This window comes from Thermobia domestica, chromosome 3 (genome assembly GCF_964235325.1).
Source record: "Thermobia domestica chromosome 3, izTheDome1.hap1.1, whole genome shotgun sequence".
Taxonomy (NCBI): domain Eukaryota; kingdom Metazoa; phylum Arthropoda; class Insecta; order Zygentoma; family Lepismatidae; genus Thermobia; species Thermobia domestica.
The window spans coordinates 39,295,500-39,311,233 of record NC_137456.1 but is presented as its reverse complement, the minus strand read 5'-3'; the positions used below and the strand labels follow the sequence as shown (position 1 = coordinate 39,311,233).

The 15,734-nt window shown below is 36.0% G+C and overlaps 1 protein-coding gene across 3 annotated transcripts in view; it reads right to left on the bottom strand.

The window, feature by feature from the left end:
• Pka-R1 (protein kinase, cAMP-dependent, regulatory subunit type 1) overlaps window positions 1-15,734 on the bottom strand; it is a 311,550-nt gene that overhangs the window by 109,195 nt on the left and 186,621 nt on the right. The gene's annotated exons all lie outside the window — the stretch shown is intronic.

The window sequence follows — 15,734 nt, the reverse complement described above, 5'->3', positions numbered from 1 at the left end:
CATGTATAACGAAATATCTGTCGAGGATAATCCTCGCACTGGTACACCTCACTCCGTTAGGACATCAGGAATCATTAAGGCAGTGAATGCAAGAATCGCTCGAAATCCAGTACGTAAGCAGAAACTCATAACTCTGCAAATGAACATATCGCAATCGTCAATAAAAAGGGTGATGAATGAAGACTTAGGACTATATGTCTATCACAGACAGGACAGCGTTACATCAACGCTTGATCAGAATGTGATAAAGTTGCTCCTGAAGCAGAATGCGGGTAACAATCATCGACAAGAGAAAATTTTCACAGTTGAAGAATATCTAAACAGACAGAATGATGGGGTGTATGCCACAATCAGTGCTGAAGCATATGAACAAGTTCCCAGCGAGGCCATAATCCTGCATCAATGATGGTTTGGCTGGTTGTGTCGTATCTGGATCCCATTGACGTCCATCTTTGTCAAAAAACGTGTGAAAACGGGCCACAGAGTACCAGGAGGACTTCTCGACAAGGTGGTAAAACCCCTTGGCATCACCATGTTCAAGAATAAGCGATGGGTACTCCAACTGGACTCAGCAACGGCTTACAAGGCGAAGACGACTCAGGAGTGGTTCCCTCTCAACAAAATTGCGTTCATCACCACCGAAGAATGGCAATCGTCCAGTCCAAACTAAATTCTCTTGACTATAAGATCTGGTCCTATTTGGAGGAGAAAGTGTGTGCTCAATCTCAGATGACTGTGGACCGCTTTAGGTCTGCTATAGTGAAAGCAGTGGTTGACATACACACGAATGTTGTGCATGATGCCACTGATGATTGGCCTGGTTGTTTACGAGCCTGTGTCCAGGCACAGGGACGACCTTTGGAATAACTGCTGTACCCATTGATTTATCACTTACCCTTGTATATATTGCATTGCACATATCTTTCTCTCCATACTTCGTTTTATTTTTATGGTTTGCTAACCTTGAGACAGAAATTTCGACCAGACTGTATATTATATATACAGGGTGTTTCAAAACAACACCGACAACGTTTGGGAGGTGATTCCTGACACCAAAATAAGACAAAAAATATAGACCAACCTGGGTGCTCAAATTATTCCTTTCGGAGTTACAGGCTGCCAAAAACATGAAAAATGAACTTTAAAGGTTCATAGCTTCAAAACTATGGACCTACCATAGTCGGGTCAAGACTTCACTTAAGAACTAGTATGTGCCCTATCCAAATATCCAAATTTCAGAATCCTGTGGTACTTCCGCAACAATTTTTACAGAGGTAATTGGTGCGACTTCAAATTATGTGCCAGTAGCAAAACTCCCTCTATAAAAATTGTTGCGTCAGTACCTTAGAATTCTGAAACATGTATTTTTGGATAGTGCGCATATTAGTTCCTAAGTGAAGTATTGACCCGACTACGGTAGGTCCCATAGTTTTGGAGCTATGAACCTTTATAGTTCCGTAAAGATGAGCCCCATAAATAAAGGCGAGAGTCTCCAAGAGTCTGAGCCCCCAGGTTCCGTCACATACAGGCATTATGTCTTCATTGGAATGAGGTACGAAATAATCAGATTGTGCAGAAGCTAGGCCACCCACATCACTCCACGGCAGATTGGGTTACATACTTTCAGGATTTTAGCCACGATTTTCTGCTAAAGTATCTCATTAAGCGATGATGAGATTAATGGCGAAATTATGACGAATACCAATCCCAAGCGGGACTCAAATTCAGAGCTGACAGATCTTGCTCTTATCATCTATATTTGTAGCTTCGCACATCCACCGGAATAGCTATGTGCATTTGCTATTTGGCTACGAAGGGATCATTATCGGCTACTTCAATGTCATAGATACTGCTATGTCCCTTCGCTTACTATAAGTTATCACAGTAAAATATGATTTTAAAAAGAATGCCGTTCTATAGCCTGACCACCTGCTTAATTTCGGAAACAGTAGCCAGTCAACTAGAGGTGGTTTCACTGTAAAGACAGCTACTCCTGTAGATATAGTTCCTTCTACAGATCGAATAAATAAAAACAACCGTAACTGTCCCTTCATCCGAACGAGAATATATAATACTTCTCCATGTAAATCAACAGAACATGTCTCCAATGTGATCTGTCAATGCGAAAGCTTCAATACGCAAGAAAATGTTGACATTTTGATTTGAAGGAAGTGAATGAAAACTGAACGTCAACGAACGCATTGTCAGAAGAAAACTTCCTGTGATAGCCTGTCGGGTACAAATCATTATTCAAGCCGGAAAACTTGCTTTCATCAGTTTGACGGACCTGATTTCACAATATAATTTATCTATAGAAAGACTTTGGTAAGTCACGTTCCCACAGAAAATAGTTCACAATTAACTAGCATGGAAATGAAAATTCGATTATTACTTCTTTCAGAATTCAAAGCTTCGGGGGCCGCAGTAGCTCAATGGTAGAGCGTTCACCTCTAGTGCATAGAGTCCTGGGTTCAAACCACGCCAAGTGAATTTTGTGGTGGACAAACACCGTGTGCGTGGGTTTCCTTGGGGTTCCCCCATTTCCTCCTACTTTCTTCATCCCACCATTAAATTCATTTCTCATCATCACCGTCTCCTCTAGCCTAGCCGGCATAACTGTGGGACGTAAAACTTTTTTTAAAAAAAGTTTCCAAGATATATTTGATGAAATATTTGTCAACATCTCAAATAATGGCTTTTCGTTAAAGTGGAATTTTAGTTTGAAAAAGTCCGCTTTATAGTCGAGGCTTATTCTCAAAAACTATCCACACCATGTTGATAATGCATACATACGTAATAACTTGATTTAAATATATATAGTCTTTGAAAAAGAATACAGCTTGTCTTAAAGGAATGCCTATATCTGTTATATCCATACATGATGAGCAAACGTGACCTAAACTAATGCATTTATGAGACTGACAGTTAACAGAATACCAAGAAATTAAAAATAAAACAACCTACGAAATTATATTTATAACAATACATTCTCTCGACTTGAAGAAACAGATTACACTTCGTTCCACTTGAAGTCACTGCCAACCGAAGCCAAGTCAAGTTTATGTCTTTGGTGTTAGCTGGTACAGTGAAATTATTGTTAATACAATCTGATGCACATAAAATATTTCTTTACAATTTGCTAACCTAACAGTTTAAATAGGTAGCAACTTGCCCATGAGCTGTAAAAATTATTAAAAACTGACTGAGTTGTACAGCTTTACAACAAGAAAAATACAACACATTCAACCAATAAATAGTATTTGTTAAAAGAAGTTGAATATCCATTGCTAACAACATTTAATTTATTTATTTTTATTTATTTATTTTACAAAAATACGTGTATTTTTCTTACAGAGCTCGAAGCGTTACAACCAGACAGTGCTTAATCTATGAAGAAATGTTATTTTCATTTACGCTTATACGATACTCAGATTGTGATTGCTTTTCTTGTAATCCTAACAATCGTTCTAAAGACCGAAGATTATACCAGACGTATACCTCCAGCTTAATGTGTGATTCAAATGAACTTCAACGGGAATCGAAATCGGATCTTCAGCATCAAAGGTGAAAGTGTAATTAATATAATTATAGGGGAGTAACATGGGTTATTATTAGCTTTTAAATTCCAAACTTCTGTACACAAATACAGATAGGGTAAAATCATTTGACATGCTCTGCAATACCGGTAGATGAACACTGCTGCCAACCAAACGTAAATTGTGTTTCTTAAAATGGCACTACGTCGGATTATTACACATTTCAGATATATATGTTAAAGGAAAACTTACAATATTGCATTTATTATCCAGTATTACAAGTACGGACGCTTTGAAATAGCGAACATCCAAATTTGAAAGCCTCTACAACAGTTATAACGCAACTGAAACAGACACAGCGATGCATATCCAAAGTACTTTATAGTATCGAATACTATGAACATGATATCCCGTATTTCGAATAAATAGGGACACAGTTGAAAATTTCGCGTTTCTCAAATGGTTTTGTCTTGAAAATCTACTTAGGTAAGTTATCACTCCATGTAGATGATTTTCAATAGACAAAGCTCATAATGTCATTCACTGCAATTTGATATCTCAAACATTTCCGAAGACATTTAAGCAACGGTAAAGTTTCCAACACTGCTTAAAATTACAAATACCTAAAACTGTTGTTGTAATGTTATAGAAGCAAAGGAAAGCAACCACCACTATAAGAATGGTTAACAAATACGTCATTTTAAACAGCATATCAATTTCTACTTATGCTTTATTACCTCCGGAACGTTTTGAGATATCACATTCCAGTAAACGCCATTACTTTACGACTTGTCAAAAGCATCTACGTGATTGGTCATGGCACTCGTCTGAGCACTTTTCTGGAATAAATCCTTTTTAAAAAGTCAAACTTTCAATTAATGTAACTTTCATCCTATCTATTTGAAAATACATCATACGGTGTATGATCATTGCATTCGATACTAAGATATTTTGGATGTACATCGCACCATCCGTCTCATTTGCATTATTATGCTGTAGAGGCCTTCGAATTTTGTTTGTTATATTGGCACGTCCTTTTAGTTTGCAATATTAATTAATAAAAATGGTATTGTAAATTTCTGTTTTAACATGTAGATTTGAATAATCTGACATAGTGTCACTTGAAAAAATATACCTTTATGTTGAGTTAGCAATGCTGATAACCTGGTGGTAATCCAGAAATATGACAAATGATATCTCCTTGTCGATATTTGTATCGTACAAACTTTAGCTACTTTTATCTATCAGTTTAAAAGTTGCTAGAGCGATTGAAGATAAATGGTCCATCCTGTTACGTCTACCAAGGACAGAGAATACTCATAGATGGCAACATTAAATAATTTAAGACTCGTAAGCTCTGGAGTACAGTCGGAAGCAAAAGCTTCAAGTTGAGGAGTCAAATATCAATATATCTAAAGCAAAATTTTCAACGAATGCATTCTTATTTTGACATAAAGACTAAAAACGTAGACACTAACAAAACCAAACATTCGCCGTTCTGCAAACTACACAACGAAGTATGGAGATACTAGGAATTGCTCGCAAAGATAGGACAAGAATAACGGATTGCCAAGATGACAGACATATTGGAAAAAGAAATGACCAACGGACGAACGCAGTTATTCACCGGACACCAAAATACACGAAACTACGTAGGAAACTTGTCAGTTCTTCCACACGCTATGAATAATTCAATTAAACATAATATATTTAGATGTAAGTACAGCAATTGATTCCGTTATTCTTTTTCCCCCTCAAATTAGCGAACAAATTTAGCATACATGACATATTATTAAAGCTCATTGTAAGCTATTTTTCTGATAGACAACAACTTGTAATCATTTCTGGTGATATGTCTACATTTCTCTCAGTAAGAACTGGTGTTCCTCAAGGGAGTGTGTATGGTTCGTTACATTTTTTTCTTATTCATAAATTAACTTTACGATCAGTTTCAAACCATTAATATGCTCCTGTTTGCAGACGATTGTAAATTCTTTAAAGGAAATTTCTTCACAAGATTCCATTAATTTTCAAAACGATTTCTCGCGAGTTGCTCCTTGATCCAAAACTTGACACCTGAAGTTAAATTTTAACCAATGCACTTTTCTTATAAATTCTCTCAGAAAAAATCATATTAAACAAGATCACATTATTAAGAGTATAATTGTTTAACGTGCAATCGTATAATGATCCTAGTGTTATATTCGATGACAAGCTTACGTTTCAGTAAACATATCTGCTTGTATGTCTTAAGTAATTCTACTGCTCATAGTGTAGTATGCGAATGTTACGACCGTTGTACAGATTTACAACAATTTAAAATTTGACGGCACTAGCTACTTATTGCAAGACCTTGATTTCTCCTGTAACGAAACACTGTTTGCTTATTTGGTCTATGGTCTGTCCCACACACCTTTCTTACTAGACACTGCTCTAACTTCTTTAGACTCTGAAGAAAAACAAAACAATAAATAATAACAGGTCATTGGAGATAATGTAAGTATGTGGATATTGGAACTGTTGCGCTGAGTGTGCTCGTATATAAAGACATGATATTCTATCAAGAAACCAAACTGTTGCCCCAGTTATAATTGAAGACAGCGTGATATCTATTATCTTTCTTTTTTGATAAAGTAGGCCTATATTCAATTATTTTCACCGAGGTAAAAGAATTAAAATCAACACAAAACATTCACTAATTTCCTTCGCTCTAGGCTATTCAAAATCATCTGCGCCCCCTCCCAGTACATCTATGTTAACGGATTTTTTTCGCACATAACCCTAGAACTTGAAACAGATTTTGCAACACCTGAACATACATCTACTTGAGGAAGTAACCTGCAACAACGATTTCTTTCCTGAAACACCTTATTTCCATGAAATAATTAACCGTACTTTCCGTCATATGTTAACAAGAGTTTGGAAAATCCCACTGTCTTAGGTAGTTTACATTCAACGAGATAGTTAGGTTTTTCCTCAAAACTTGATAAAATAGACTGAAGCTACTGGAACAATGAGAAAAGTTAATTTGTGAGGAAAATCACATGGAATGAAGCAAATGCTACTATTATATTCTTGCTAAATTACAATACGACGTAAATATTAATACTACGATGAAAAGAAACTATCATTTTTAGCACTGACTTATTTTAATATGAATTATATTGCTTTAATTGTATTGTAATTTAACACTATTGATGGCAACGCTTTGGCTAGCTACACTGTATTTGTTACAATTTTATTTTATTTTATTTTAAATCTTATATAACATTTATGACGGACTTCGACAATTTTACTCCAAAATAACTGAACTACTTACATATGGACATCAAGACGTTCATCTTAGCAGATACTTTTTCCGAACACTTACCTGCAAAGAACATAAATAAATTGTTAGGATCTTTGTATTTACACAACGATTTATTTAATTACAACCAACATCTTAAAGTTCAGTGGCAAGTTGGAGACTATTGCTACAACAAGGAAGATCTCTCTCTGTCTGGACCTTCTTACGTAGTAAGTTATTTGGAGTAAACAGGAATAGTAAGAGAGGAAAGGACAACATTGCGAAAATTGAAGAGGAAAACAAAGTGGTTAGAAAACTAGAAAGGGTTGTGAAAACCCACGTTAAAAAAAACTGGGTTTTATTGGGTAAAATTGGGTTCTATTGGGTAATATTGGATTTTATAAAATTTTGTACGTATATTTAAAGTCACATTCCTACTTAAAATCAGGGTTGGCAAAAACCATGGTTTTTATTAAAAAAACCAAATAAACCGGTTTTTTTGGTTTAAACCAGGTTTATTTGGTTTAAATAATTTGCTCTATATATTCATATCATATATGGACAGAAATAAGTTTGTTTCGCCTTGATGTTATTATGCTGGAAGGGGTCAAATAAGCTTAAAGCGGAATAAAAACTGCTTCTCGAGTTACATCCGAGAGAAATTGTCCTCCATTTGAACTCGGAACCAGGACTAATTGGCCACAAATGCGATACGTCTGCCGACTCACTCACGAAGGAATCGTGATAAAAATACGTTGTACTGATCTTTACATGCTTCTTAATATAACTGTCAAGAGTCATTTCAGAAGGACAAAAGGATACACAGTTGCACAAGTGAAACCATTATACAGAATTACATATGGACAATTTCAAAGTACTACGGAGTGCAGAAGAATTAATTTAGTTCAAGTTAGTTAACAACGACTTTTATTGGTCCAAATTAAAGAAATACGACGACTTAATTTCAGAAGTGTCATTTCAGATTTTGCTTGGGGGGGGGAGACCCCTTGATATAAGTAAAATATCGCGTTTTTCACTGATTTACTACTATTCTATTGATAAAATCTATATACATCTCAAACTCGGGGGGGGAGGCAAATGCCCCTCCCTGCCCCCTTCCCCTAAATGACGCCCCTGCTTAATTTGCATATCAGTAAGAAAAGTGTATAAAGATACGAATTATTTGAGTCCACTTTGGCTCAGACTCATTTATACATAAATATATACCAAAGATACTTGTCATTTCACTAAATGCCTCTCGTGGGGTCTGTATGACCCCGCCACACACACACAAGTACGGCATTTCGATGTATTTTATCAATAGTAAACATTGAAACGAAACAATATTTAGAATTTTTCTTTGATTGCAATTACACAGCAATAATAACTACAAAAAAAAAATCACAAAACAAACATTTATAAACTTATATATATATAAAAAAGTTGCTTTTGTAGTATAATCTTTTTGAGTAATGAATGGGGAATTTAGGTCTGAATATAATACGAATAATATACGGGAGTGAAACGTGATAACCCACAAATGTGTGTTCATCAAGATTTTACAAACACTTACACTTTTACGAACATTTTTCGTTTTTTGGTTTAAACCATGGTTTAAACCAGCCAACCCTGCTTAAAATATCATTTAAGCATTTACGTTCTACTGTACACACGAAACTACGGAATATCCTTGTGGGACCGTAGTTGTTCACATCTGGCGCCGGTTCCTAGTTCGATCACAGCTTCCGCCAAGTGCATTTTGTGTTGGACAAACACCGTGTGCATGGGTTTCTCGGGGTTCTCCCGTTTCCTAGCACTTTCGTCATGCCACCATTATTATTCATATCATCACAATCTCCTTAGCCCTACTGTATAATCATGAGACATCGAACTAAACTTAGAAATTAAAAAAAAAAAAAAAAAAAATGATGCGCAATCCGTAAAGTCCCATACGCATTTCGTGGGACACGCTTACACTATTGACTTTCGCTTACATTAAGCTTTCTAGAAAGAAGGAAGTTCACAATTTTCTAGAATGACGAAGAGGTGCATAATTTTATATAATAGAGAATAGGAATAAAATCCCCTCTTACATTAATGATTCACATCCCTGAGCCACCATCCTAAATTTCACTCAAAACACGCCAGGCGAATACTGGGATAGTACCTCGAGTTCAGGAGCTAGAGATAAAAAAAATGGCTTCATTGAATGGATATTGTTTTTCTAAAAGAAATAGTTTTTTTTTTAAAAAAAAGAGCTGGAATGTAGGAAATTGATTTTTTCCTCAATTTCAGTTGCCAATTTGGTTTCTTATAATAGACTAGCAGCGTTCACCCCGCTTCGCTGGGGTCACCCCGGAACGCAATAAACTTTGTTACTTAGATAATTTTTACTTTTTCGCTTTCAAGTGATATGATAAAAACCATAGAAGATTGCAGTAAATGTTAACATTATATCGCCTGTCATTTATGTTAACCCGCCGAGTGACACGGTCATGTGGGTTGCATATAAATACGGTTAGATTTAGCTATGATGAGCTAACAAAGGATTTCTACGTTATGGACACTTGAATGGTCAATTATCTCAAGACACTGGTAATTGAAAATTAAAGTGATATGATAAAAACCATCTAGGGTCCAAATCTTAATAACCCCCCAAAAATGAAAGAAATTGGTTCAGCCGTATTAGCGTGATGAGCTAACAAAGGATTTGTACGTTCTCTTTTATATATATAGATTTTACGATTAAATGGGTTTTATGACCTACAATAAATGTAATATGCTTCACGTACTTCATCAAAAAGAGTTAGGGAGTTCCACGATCTGATTGCTGTTAGTGTTGAGAAGATAGAGGTGTATCTTCAGTAATTTCCTTTATCAAGTGAAGCGTTTTCTGTTTATTAATACAGGAGTATGTAACGAAAACAAAGGAAATGTAGCCGCATTACTTTTGACTCCATACTAGCTTAAGTGCCCGTTCTTTGCAGGGGGAGAATTAAGTTCAAGGAAAATGTTTGAGCCTCCTCTTTCCCTTAGAATACGCATATCGATGAAAGTTTAGTAAGATATTCTATATCTGGGATGAATTTTTAACCCCCCTTCTCTCTTAGAATACACCCATTAAGGAAATTTACATGATATGTCCCAGCTCAGGTAGGTACAAAGTATATTCTAAAATTCATTTCAAATTGTTCAACCGTTTCCCCGTGATGCGACCACAAACAACATTCAACATCGCTTTCAATGTGAACAAAGGAATTATGGAAAATCACCCCTCTCCTTAAAACGAAAATTTCCAAATACGTTGGAACACATGTTCACTTATTTTTAATGAGGATTTCATCTTCCTAACTTGACGGGCTCGTGACATATTTATTTATTTATTTATTTATTTTACACGAATTTTGAACTTCGTCTACTCCTTCTCCTAAGATGCGCCCTTGAACCAAATATTAAAAATCCCATAATAAGACAGTGGGATTTTCAAACTCAGGGTAAGTACTAACTATTGAATGTTCAAAATTAATTTCAAACTGCTTTTAACCGTTTCTTCGTGTGATGTCATTAGAAACAACAGACAACATCGCTTTCAAATTACGGAATTTGGTATCCTTTCCTACTTAAATTGGAAACTCTCGAAAACACTGGGACACGGGTCCACTTATTTTTTAATGGAAAGTTTACACAAAAAATATCATCTTAACTTGACAGAATCGTGAGATACTAAGATTTTCGTATAGATTTTGACCCTCTGCCCTCCCCTCCCCATAGAACACGCATTTTAATCAAAGTAATCTGATTAAAAATCTAGTTCGAGGTACGTGATAACTGCATCCAAAAATTCATTCCAAACGGTTAACCCAGGGATGCAAATAACCACTAGCCCACTCCCCCGGGGCGAGTATTTAATATCATACCAAAGATAAGTAAATGATTTCTATTGTGGGATGTCGGCTAGTAAGTTTTTTCTTGGGCAAGTAAAAATCTTTTGTTGCTTATTTGAACTCCTCATTTAACCGTTTTCCCGAGTTGCGCACACAAACATGATTCTTTTCATTTTATATAGTAGATTACAGTTGAATAATGTTACACATAATTTGATCAAGCGCAAACAAATTCATTATAAATGATTTCGAAACTATTTTTTCTTTTTTTCAATGGTATTCTGTTCTGGTGGTAAACAGATATTTTAAGCCAATTTTTGAAATTAGGCATACACTAAGAAGTACGATTAAAGGAAGTGATTATAATCATATTAAGATTATTTCAATCCAATTTTCGAATTATATTTTTTGAGGTGGGCTTTTTTTGGTTTTTATTGTGGGTTTTACTCCCCCCCCAAAAAAAGAAAACACTGGGGAATTTTGGGCTGGGGAAAATTCCAACGGGATGATAAAGATATGGTGGAAGAAAGCTAGGAAGAAGACTACATACATTGGGAGATATGAAAGACGATAATTCTTACGCCAGCATATCCTAGCCCTACGTAGAATATAGAGACCTGCACGGGCCGAATTTTTCGGCCCGAGCCCAATCCAGGCCGAACGTACCTAGGCCCAGCCCAGCCAGGGCCCGAAAAGTTTTGGAGATTTTCGGCCTGAGCCCGGCCCGGCCCGATAAGTTTTCAAAATTCTTGGCCCAAGCCTGGCCCGGGCCCGATGAATTTTAAAAGTTTTTGGCCCGACCCCGGCCCGATAAATTTTTGAAAAAATTAGCTCGAGCTCGAATGTTTCTCAAAATTTAGTGTTAAATTTGATCTAACCCTCAGAAACATTTTCTAAACTCTGGTTCACAACCTGACGCTTGCCTCCCGAATGGTACCATTGCCTCCTTGAACTTTGCCTGTCATCGAGAGAACAAAAACTCCTTCCCTGTAACAAAAATCTAACTTAATTGATTTTAAGCATAAAGTGAAGATGGCAATATTGTTTACAGACAGGCAAAACATTCCCACCCCTTCTTGTTATATTTGAGTTCAGTGAAGGTCAAGGTCAGAGCTTAATTTACCGCATAGTGCCTGCAATCCTCTAAAGTGAAAGTGGAGCCGCTAAGCAACACAAACTGTAAATAGCTATTCCATTCTTTGTAACATTTTCCATGGACACACTTCTTCAACGTTTGGCTTTATTTCAATTATCGTTTAACGAAAGTCAATAATTATTAAAGAATTGCAATTGATCGGCCCCAGCCCGGCCCGACCTGAAGAGAAATCAGTGTCGGCCAGCCCAAACCCGGCCCGGCCCAAAGAAATAACAGAGTTGGCCCGCCCAAGTCTCTAATAGGATACCAACAGAAGAAGGATGGGAATTAACAGTAACATTGGCGAGGGTACTACTATAATACATAAAGAGAATTTTAAAAGAAACCGAGCGTTGACAACCAATTAGACCGTAATAAATTTGTCTTCGGTCATTTGAACGAAGTGGAGGAAAGTATTACTTCTGAAACAAACAACATGGGCCTTCTATGTTCACACCAAGTGTCTCCCCTCAATCCCCTGTCTCTGTGATCTCAAAAAATAGTCTTGATCCAAATACTACTGGCCAATGACGAAAAATAATTTTTATTTTTTTCTTTCATGTGGAATGTTTCAACCTTTGGACAATAGCTTTGGCAAATACGTTTATACGAACCTTAAAATATATATACGGGTGTTCTAAAAATGGCGCCCACGGACCACAGAGCACTATTCTATAGGTCAAAATAAAGTGAAAATGTTATATGAAGTTATGTCCTCCGGGCCTTCCTTCAGCCGGTAAGATCTACAATATTCTTACATGAATTTACAAACAAAAAAATGTATTATTTATTAGATGAGAGGAAAATTCGGATAAATACATATGCGAAGTATTATGATCTACAATAACTGACGAGCTTATTTCTGTAATTTTTCAGCATATTACATTGTTACATTGTACACAATATTTTGGACATTTGGTTTTAGGGGGGGAAAAATACTGTTTTTCTTTACACTTACAGACACAAAAGACCGTTAAAGATAGTCCTGAATTACTGCATACGAATTTAACAGATTCTTTCACATCATTTCGAGACAGAAGAAAATCTTGAAGACTACGTATCGTATTCGTTGTCTGCACAACAGTTAACATACTGCCAATCATTTTGAGGCATTTATATTTTGTTTAAGGGGGCAGACTACTGAATATTTTTGAAAAACTAATAATTTTTCTTTTGCCCGTTTTTCGTAAGTGGAAAGAGGTAATAAAATGTAACTTACCACAATAATAGATAATGCATTTTTACACCCGAAAATACGGATCGAAAGAATTTTCAGTGTTGCCATCCATAGAAATAACAGTGTGACCAGAATTTGAATTACTCAAAAATCTAGGTAAAGGCAGCAACTAGAAAAATAAACTCAACGGTAATTGATGACTTATCATGCTGTCTATCCTTCTTGTTTACTACTTTTTAAATAATATTTCTATTTATTTTATAAACCTTACATAAATTCGTACAAAATAAATAAGTCATTACAAAATAAATAGAAACATTATTTAAAAAGTAGTAAACAAGAAGGATAGACAGCATGATAAGTCATCAATTACCGTTGAATTCATTTTTCTAGTCGCTGCCTTTACCTAGATTTTTGAGTAATTCAAATTCTGGTCACACTGTAATTTCTATGGATGGCAACACTGAAAATTCTTCCGATTTGTATTTTCAGGTGTAGAATAACATTATCTATTATTGTGGTAAGTTACATTTTATTACCTTTTTCCACTTACGAGAAACAGGCAAAAGAAAAATTATTAGTTTTTCAAAAATATTTAGTAGTCTGCAGCCTTAACGTCCCGTTATCATACGCTTTAAGTTAAGTGACACAACGATAAAATGCATAACGATGGCAAATGATGGAATGACGAGTGTGGAAGAAAACGGAAGAACCCTAAGAAAACTCACTTGGTGGGAGCTGGGATCGAACCACGAACACCGCGTCTGAGGTCAGTGCTCTACTACTCCTGATACTTTACGGGCCTTGCACTTCTTCCTCTTCCACCTTATCATCACAACGATTTTTATCACCCATAACGTCTGTCACAGTTTCATAATCAGGGCATTAGAAAAAAGTATGAATTTGAATTGTGTATTTAACAAGAATTTTAGGAATGATCCAAAAAAAAAAATGGATCAAAAGATTGTGTTCTCGGCTTAGTTTTTGGATCAGGAGCCACATAATTTTTGAACGGCCCCTAAATCGAGTTTTTATATTTTCTACGGAATAAGCACATCATACTGAGTCAAGTGATAGTTTGGGTTTGGCTACACTATATGTATTTCTCCAGATATAAGGCCTATAAGAAAATTCTTGCCCGAAATATATTGGATCTTTTGATGCATTTTTCGATCAGGGGCCATAAAATTTTTGAACGCCCCTTAAATTAAGTTTTCGTATTTTCTACGGAATAAGCACATCATAATAAGTTAACTGATAGTTTGGGTTTGGCTACACCATGTGTAGTTCCCCATATATAAGGACTACAAGAAAATTTTTGATTGAAATATATTGGATTTTTGCCCCCTCTTAAAAAAAAAAAAAAAAGTTAAATATAGGCAAAAGGGTGGAATTTTCGTTTGTTATTTTGAAAGTTTATAAGTTAAAATAAAATGTTTAACACATTAAATAGGGAAAAGGGAAGAGGTTTAAAAATAATTTATTCTGACGTTCGTAACAGCTACATTTTACTATGCTTCCATGCTCATGAAAATATTTTAACAACGATGCTAGGGTTTAACAGCTTACACGGAGAAATTTATAATACAAAAACCTAAAGTATCTTCTATACCTCGCTTAATACAATATTATATATTGGAGGGAACATGGAAGATACCGAACATGATAAGGTACATACTATGTATACCAAATCGGTTCAATGTTTCAACGAGTATGACAATAATACGCCTTAATATAGGCAAATTATTAAATTAAACTACAAAAATTGTTGGTGTTTTGACGCCTATGTCTTTATCGTTTGAAGGTCTGACGAGAAGACCAGCCCTATTGGCACAGACACAAATCGACTATCGTCCTTGGGAGCTTCATCATCACACGTGCACATTTTGTTCTAGGATGTTTAACGAAATGCCGCAATATTTAATACAACTTTCGGAAATAAAATAGAATCTTCAACAACGTTCTATCAAGGATTTTTCTCCCTTTTCTTTATACATCATATCCTCTTCACATCCCACTTGTTCTGGGTGGACGCCCTCAGGCAGCCCCACGGCAATGATTTTATTTAGTCCGGGAATTTTGAAAAATTTCCGCTACACTTAACAACGATCTTCGTTGCTAGAATACAACTTATCAAGTCTAATTATTTGTTCACTAGTCACCGACCAGAGAGCATATACGAGGTACACACCAAAAGTACGTGTCGTTTCGTTCTAATTTTCAAGGACAAGGAAATAAAGGGAACCAACCTGCATCTGTTTCTCAACAAACTCTTCCTAATTATTAATACACAGCTGCCATCGCTCTGTCCATTTTGTGTAGCAAGTAGCAAGGTCATCTTTAGGGCTATATTTCTAATAATGGAAAATAGCACTTCTCAGGGATGATATGCTGAGAAAATGGAATCCACGAAGAGAATCCTTGAGGTCTGGGAACAATCAAAAGTCACTCGGGGTTAAATCTGGTAAGTAGGATGGGTGTAGCAGTTCAATATTGTGGCCAGCCAAGAATGAGGTCACAACATTACACGATGTGGCGTTGTATTGTCCATGTGGAGGATGAAATTGCCATTTGCGTTCGTTTCTTAGGTCAATTTTGGAGAAAATTCTGTATCAAAAAGTGTACGAAAATATTCGCCATTAATTGTGTGACCTTCCCGACCAGGGTGGGACAATACCACTCCCTGAGAATCCCAGAAGACAGTGTACAGAACCTT